This window comes from Antechinus flavipes, chromosome 4, assembly GCF_016432865.1.
Source record: "Antechinus flavipes isolate AdamAnt ecotype Samford, QLD, Australia chromosome 4, AdamAnt_v2, whole genome shotgun sequence".
NCBI classification, from domain to species: Eukaryota; Metazoa; Chordata; class Mammalia; order Dasyuromorphia; family Dasyuridae; genus Antechinus; species Antechinus flavipes.
Window position 1 is genome coordinate 387,778,648 of NC_067401.1, and position 8,040 is coordinate 387,786,687.

The window sequence follows — 8,040 nt, forward strand, 5'->3', positions numbered from 1 at the left end:
GAACCAGGAGAACATTGGACACAGTAACAGCAACATTATACAATGATCAGCTTTGATGGACTTGGATCTTCTCAACAAGGCAATTCCAATAAACTTATGATGGAAAATGCCATCCACATCCAAAGAGAGAACTATAGAGACTGACTGTGGATCAAAGCATAGTATTTTCACCTTCTGTTTGCTTTTTTCTTTCTCATGGTTTTTTGCCCTCTTTGGTCTGATTTTTCTTGTACAATATAACAAATATGGAAATACATTAAAAAGGATTCTACTTATTTAACCTATATCAGACTGCTTGCTATTTTGGGGAAGGGGGAAATAAGGGTGGGAGGGAGAAATTTTTAGAATACAAAGTCTTACAAAAATAAATGTTGAAAACTATCTTTACATATATTTGAAAATAAACTTTTGAGGAAAAAAACATTTAAAAAAAGCTTTTAAAGTACCGCCTACCTTTCCAAATTTATTTCATGTAATTGCCTTGGTAAACTCCCCTTTCTGAGTGCTGAGGTTATCTATCTGTCACCTCTGGGTCTTTACATAGTGATGTTTCCTCATGCCTTATGCCTTCTCACTTCTGAATCTTACAAGATTGCTTCAAGGCTCATCTCAACCTCCATGCCCTGCAAAATCCCTGAAATACCTAAATTGTTAGTGTTTTCTCTCTTTTTATATAATTATACAAATTGATCCAAAAGTCTTAATGTTATTTTGAACTTTAAAAGCACTAAGACCTTGGGGGCTTTTAAGTGTCTGAGGCTGGATTTGAATTCAGATCTTCCTAATTTCAGGCTCAGCACTTTCTCCATGGTACCAGTACTGTGTACTTAGCCACAAAGTACCGGAATTGGAGACACTGAGGGTTGCCTAGTCAATGGTCCCCAGTGAAAAATCAGCAGAGTGACAGAACTCCTACTTCCAGTCTCACTGATTCTTGGCTTTGATGACGAGGAATCTGCTACCTTGTATAAATGGGTTTCAAACCTGCTGAGCTCCCCTGGTTTGGGATGAGTTTGGGAGATTGAGATTCATCTACATGGGAATAAGAATTTTATCTTGGACGCTGACTTCCCTCGGGAGTGGTTTATGCCTTGAATAAGTCATGTTAATTCTCTCAATGGCCTGACTTTGTCAGCTACAAACAGTCCTAATGAAAGAAATGTTAGAATGCTGGATCTCAATACATAGTCTCAGAGTCCTTTGAAGTGGGGAACATCTTGTTATTAGTGGGCTTGTGCCAGGCCAGATGCATTTAGTAACTTTAAATTTTCTTCTATGGGATTTTGTCTTATATTAAAAAGAAAGCAAATGAATTTGGAAGAATGCATATGTGACTTGGATATGGCACTCAGTGGTGTCTCAGAATGGCTCAGGGTTCAGTCACCCTGCTTCTTTTCACATCTCAGGAAACACAGGAAACAGGGTATCAAAATTCCTGCCACCTCAGAGGAAACTGGAATGTCCTCACAAGGCCTGAGTCAGCCTTCTTGGTAGGTCAAGGGAACAGATTAGATTTGGGAGACTGGGAAATTCTGGGTTCTTGTGGTAATCTTTAGAATTTACTGTTACTTTACACATACACATGTATGTATATATGTATATGTATATATATATGTTTTAGGTTCATTTCTACATATAAATATGTGTGTATCCATGAGAATACAGGAAGGAAAATGTTTTTAATTATTGTTCTATGATGAGTAGAGTTTAAAAAAAAAAAGACTGAAAAGGTGGTCCTTTTGCCAAGTGTTGCTCCACTTTTGAGTTCTCAATGTTCCTTCTATCCAGAGGCACTAGGGGTAAGTGATTGATTTCTATGGAAAAACTGTAGTTCTTTTCCTTGCTGAGTTTCTGCTCCTCCCTTGGTTAGTAACATTTGCTCCTAGGTAACATCTGCAGAGATTTCTATATGAGAAGCACCAGGGACATAGCTAAGTATCAACCATCACTGCTTATATCATTCAGCACTATTCAATTTCAAATAGGACTTTAAAGTGGAATCTTCATAAGAAATGAAGAAACGGAGAATAGAAATATATAAGCATAAATATATATGCATATATATATATATAGAGAGAGAGAGAGAGAGAGAGAGTGAGACAGAGAGAGAGAGAGAGAGAGAGAGAGAGAGAGAGAGAGAGAGAAAAGTGTGTATGTGAGTGAGAGAGACAGGGAGAAAGAGAAACAGAGACAAAGAGAGAAAGTCAGAGGGAGAGAGCAAGAGTGAGGGAGAGTGGGGAGGGAGAGAGAAAGAGAGAAAAAGGGGGTGAAAGGGACGGAATGAGAGAAAGAAAGAGAGGCAGAAAGACAGAGGGAGAGGAAGAGGGAGTGAAGAAGAGGAAGGAGGGAAAGAAAGAGAAAGAGAAAGGGTGGAAAGGAGAGAATGAGAGAGGGGAGGAGGAAGAAGGGAAAGAGAGAAAAAATATAGAGAGAATATATATAAATACTACACACATATACATACACATACATATATGTGTACATATATGTACATATACATATATAAGTATATATAAGAATTTTTCAGGCACACAGACAAGAGACCCTCTTAGGATAGGGTGTTCCTTTTCTTTTAAGGCAGAGTTAAAGGGGACCCCAGAGGCTTCCTCCAGAGGATGTGGGCTTGCTGGGTTGGGAGTGGGGGAGGATTAGACAAGAAAAGGAAAAACAATACTTTAGTTTCCCTCAGAGGCTCCCTAAGGAGACTAAACTCCCTGCCTGAGAAACCCAGAACCCAGATAATGCCAAAATGTTTGAAGCTGGCCAGGGTCCAAGTGGTTTTTCCTTCTCAAACTGAAGAGTGGTAACCTTGCTTCAGACCAGGTTTCACAAAATAAAATAAAAGACGAAACTAGATGGTTCACCATCAACTCTTGGGTTAAACCCTGAAGTTGGGGGCCTTGAGGGTTCCTGGGGATTGAGAATGACAATTTTTTTGAGCTAGAAAGGACCTCAGAGATCATCTACTCTAAATTCTTCAGTTTACAGATGAAGGTTTCTGTAGGTTTCTAAGTTTCTAGACTGGTCTAGAAAGAGGAAGTAACTTAGCCAAGATCATACAGTAAATTAATGAGTAAGTTAGTAAGTAGTGAGTTTCTCTCTGTTTAGGTAAATGAAGATCTCAAAGCATCTTCCAACTATATCTGACAATAGCAAGTTTCCCCATTCTCCTTTTGTGTAAAGAAAAAACAAGATATAAAATATATAAATAGCACCCTTCAAGTTACTCAGAGTGTTAGTAATAACACAGAGGCAGTGGGCTATAGGAAAAAAAGCTTTGGATTTAACATCAGAACTGTTTGGGTTCATTTTTGGCATCAGACACCACTAGCTTCATGACCTTAGCCAAGTCATTTAGCTTCTTTAAGCCTCGGTTTCCTCATCTATAGAACAGGGATAACAACAGCACCTAACTACCAAGGTTATAATGACAAGCAAGTCTGCCCTTTGTAAACCATAAAGCATTATGTAAAAATGAGGTAGTATACATCTAAATAGAGAAGTCTTGAACAATCCAGATTTCCCCTTAGAAACCAATGCTGGAAACAAATACAACTGCAAAGAACATCTTTTTTAAGGGGGATGTTGATGGTGGTACAGTTCTGCTGTGACAGTTTCCCTGTACCTTCCAACCCAAACTGAACCCCACAAAACAGAAGTGAACAAAATACAAACTTTCTGACCCAAATCAAGACACTTGACAGGTACAGTTTAACAAAGCTTTAACACTGCTTTTCTAGATCCTTGGACAAAGGGAAATCAATGACCCTGACAAAGATTTCTAAATTGTGGAGTCCTAGTCAATTCCCTCACTCTGATACAAGCATCTCTTGTGTGATGTGCTGCACTTCTACCACAAGTGAAATCTGGAGGTGAGATCCTTGGTGCTGGATAGTCTCAAGACATGAGCAAAGGAAAGAAAAGTAAGGCTCTTGTTTGTAAAGCAGCCGTGTGTAAGTCATTCTCGGCCTTAAGTTCCAATGAGCCAATGGCATCTCGATTCATTGAAACAGGAAGCAAGATAAACAACATATTATCAGCAAGGAGATGGAGTTGATTCCCGTATTCCTAGGACGCCAGCCAGCTGAGCCCAGCGAATGTCCTAGCAAAGCCTGCTTTCCCCACCAGCTGATGTTCTTGGATTCAGCTCTGGGGAACAAGGTTCCCTCTTTTCTGGGTAAACTGACTCATTGTCTCCCTCCTTCCCCCCAAATTCTTCCTTTCCACATTTGTTCTATGTAAGGTTTAGCTGGCTTTTTTTTTTTTTTTGTCACCCTCCCCTTTCCCTTCCAGGATCTAAATCTCTAGAATTATCCTCTAATAAACTCCACTCCCCCACGAGTTTCCTCAAGTCCCAGACAGCAAATATTTGGTGGGCTAAGAGTAGGAGGGAATTGATACCAGAAAGAAAAGCAGCAGAATAAAAAGCAGAAACCATCACAGAGAAGCTGAAAGATTGGGGAATGTGTCCTGGCCCAATCCAAAGGACTTGACAGGAGGCAAATTCTAAAACACCCTACAAAGTCACCTGCCCAGGGCCTCCCCCTCTAACATCCCCCTTTTCCATCCCTTCTGTTACAACTAGTCAGCAACTAGGCAACAAGCTAGAAAGAGTTCAGTGGCATTGGGAGCTTTAAGGATGGGAGTTGTAGATGTGGGAATAGAGTGTAGGAAATATAATACTTTATATTTTGCTTTGAGTCGACTCTCACAGAAGCTCAAAATACTTATATATGTATCAGACCGAGGTGGAAAAACATAGTTCTAAAGTTGACTGTTTTAATAAGAGCCAATATAGGCTATGTTTGATGAGTTTGTTGTCAGGCTTTACATCTATAGCTTTCTATGCTTATTATATAAACTGCCTCTGTCTCTGTTTCTCTCAGTGTCTGTCTCTGTCTGCTTGTCTGTCTCTCTAAGTCTGTCTGTCTCTTGTCATTCTGTCTCGTCTCTTTCTCTGTCTCTGACTCCCCCTCCCAGTTCTCTCACCAGTAGGCAAATCTCTTCTCTCTGCCAAGCCAGCCCCTACCCAAGCTCGGACACTGCCCATCAGCCTCAGCTGGAACCCCAAGTGTCAGACCTCTCGGATTCTTCCGCGAGCCACCAACCCCAACAAGCCGGTGGTGACTCAGATGCCGGGACCTTCCGAGCCCAGTCAGCCAAATGGCAGGGAAGCCACTCACCGCGGTTCGGCTCCGTCCTCCAGGTCCGCTTATGCATCCCGGTGGGAGCTGCCCATCTTCCAGAGGCAGATCTCGTCCGCTCCCCGAGCTGCCCCACGACGTTCCCTCGCGCCTCACAAAGTTTGTTCAGGGGCTCCCCCTGGCCGCCAGAGCCGGCCCCCTGAGCCGAAGTGCGGCCGGAGGCGGCTGCCTGCGTCCTTGTCCTAGTCCTCCTTCTCCCCCTCCTCCTCTTCCTCTCCGAGCCCTCTCACAGAGCCAGCAGCGGGCTGTGCCTCCACAATGGGTACGGCAGCATCCTGAACAAAGTGCGGTCCCCCGGGATCCCCCGGCGAGGAGGTGGAGCCATGTGACCCGCTGCCCCCGAGGCACACGCCAGCCCTTTATTCTGCTGGCTTAGGGGAGGGTGGGTGTGCCAGGCCACTGCCGGGATGGGAGGAGATAGAGGGGTGGAGGAAGGGAGGGAAGAAGGGGGACTTCTCTGTTTTGGATCCCCCCACCCCCGCCCCGTGCCAGTTTAACCCGCAGAGGGGCGGAGGCATGGGTCCCTTCCAGACTTTGTCATTGGAAAGCTATTCCCAGTAACTCTTTCTTGCCTTCTCCACGCCCCTCCCTTTGCCCCTCCCCCCACCCCAGATCCCCATCTCTCCTCTCTCCCAGAAGTAGAAAGAACAACTCTTTGGTGGTGTGGCTCAGGTTCCTTACTGGCCAGAGCAGGAAACCTTTACACAAATGAGGTTTTCCTTGGCTCATTGATCCTCCTTCCTTCCTTAGTGCCCCTTTCCTCATATCACCACATCCTCCTTCCTTCCCCCACCCCCAACTCCAACTCTGCATGTGATGTTCTTGATTTCTTGGGACAAAATGGAAAAAGAGTCCCAGGATGCTTATTTCTCCTTCAATGACCCTTCATAGGATCTTAGATCTTAGTCACAATAGATGTCTTAGACATTTGACAGATTCGGAAATCGAGGTCGGGGAAGTTAAAGGACTTGCCCAATGTCATACAGATAGCATCAGGAGTGCGATTTGAAACTTTCACTTCTTTCCCCATCCCCAACAACAAAATCAGAACTATTTTCTTGGGGATTGAGCTTCGTTATCACGATGCTTCCCCATCTCTTCAGCAGAATGAATTACTGAACTGAGACCTGGTCAATCAGAAAACGAGCATTTATCAAGCATCTACTCTGTGCCGGCATTATTCTCTGTTCCTCATGTTGCTGCCTTACCTTTACGCAGAAGAGTGGGGAAAGCACTGGATAGGAAAAGAGGTCTAGGTTCTAGTATTCGTTCTGTCACGAACAACCATGAGGCTTTGGGGAAAACAAAATCTCTCTGAGCCTCAGTTTCTTCATCTGAGGTGCTTGGAATCTTCCAACTCCAACAAAGTCTGTTAAGTCATCAGAGCTGGAAGTGACTTTACAGATCAACAGGTTCATCTCTTAGAGTAAGGCGAATGTAGTGTTATTTGCCCAAGATCATTCAAAGCAATGAGAAGCAGGACTGAGATGTGAACTCAGGTCTCCCAACTCTGCTATACCTTGTTGCTATACCTTAGCTTATCCTACCTCACGAAGGGTTTGGTAAGTGGGAGACTAGGGGAAAGTAGAAAAAAAGGGCAATAGGAGAGCAAGAATGAGTAAGGGGAGAGATTGGAGAATAGAATCAAAGAAGTTTTGAGTTCCATGGTATCTTAGAGCAAAGCTTCTTAAATATGGGTTGGGATCCCACATGGGGTCATGTAACTGAATGTGGGAACATGAAGTTATGATTTATTAGCAGTAAATATTTGATTTATATACTTATTTTATAAATATATATATACATATATATGTGTGTATATATATATATATATATATATATATATATATATATATATATATATATATATATATATGTATATATATATATCCAAGGTTGTGTAAAAATTTTTCAGATGAAAAGGGATCAGGAGTGGAAAAAGTTTAAGAAGCTGTGCTTTAGAGATTGTTTAATTCAGCCTCCTACCCAAAGCAGCAATCTCCTTAATAGCATCTGTGACAGCTGGTTATTAAGCTTCTGCATGAAGAAGACAGTGGGGCAGAAAGGGGGGAAGGTAGCCTTCCCTCCTAGACATCTCTATATAAAGCTTTTAGTTCTACAAAATAAAGATGGGACATTAGCTGAGCTCACAAACCTGGCCATTGGGAATAGAGAATATCAGAATTCAAGAGTTGGACTTCTAGGGTTGTTTCCACACTTGCATGTGTGTATTAAAGGTGAGTTGGGGAGGAAATAATAATAGGAAAAAATAAATACTGGATTGAGAGTCAGAAAGATCTGATTCAAATATGACTTCTAAATACTTATTACCATGTGACTTTTTATTTAACATTTGTTTACCTCAGTTACCTCATCTGTAAAGTGGGAATAATAATAGCATCTACCTCCCAGGGTTGTTATAGGGATCAAATAAAATAACAATTGTGAAAATGCTTATTGTAGTGCCTGGTACATATTAAATGCTATGTAAACACATTATTATTATGATGATTATATTTTCTGTGAGTTCTTCAAGCACATTCTAGGCCAGGTCCTCTTTGAGAGTGAAGGACAAACAACAAGGCCAGATCCAGAGTCTGGAGCAGAGCCAAGATGAAAAGCCTGGAGTCCTCACTGCTAATCCCAACCAAGCCACTTATCTTATTGGAGAGTTGAAAAGATTTATTTCCAAATAAGAGCATGGTGCTAGAGACATTGGTTTAGTGCCAGCATGGGCAAAGCAAGTTGTTCTTTAAAAATAATTTTCACTTAAGAGGAACATTATTTTGTGCTTTGTTGTTGTTTTTCCTTGTATAGAGTGAGAGACAAGAAAGAG

General features: G+C 42.0%; 1 protein-coding gene across 1 annotated transcript in view; it reads right to left on the reverse strand.

Moving 5' to 3' along the window:
• Positions 1-5,431, reverse strand: part of NAV1 (neuron navigator 1) — a 349,739-nt gene extending 344,308 nt beyond the window's left edge. The window contains exon 1 of the mRNA XM_051998661.1: positions 5,184-5,431. The gene's annotated coding sequence lies outside the window, so the exon portion shown is untranslated. The remainder of the gene's footprint in view (positions 1-5,183) is intronic.
• Between the last annotated feature and the right edge of the window lie 2,609 nt (positions 5,432-8,040).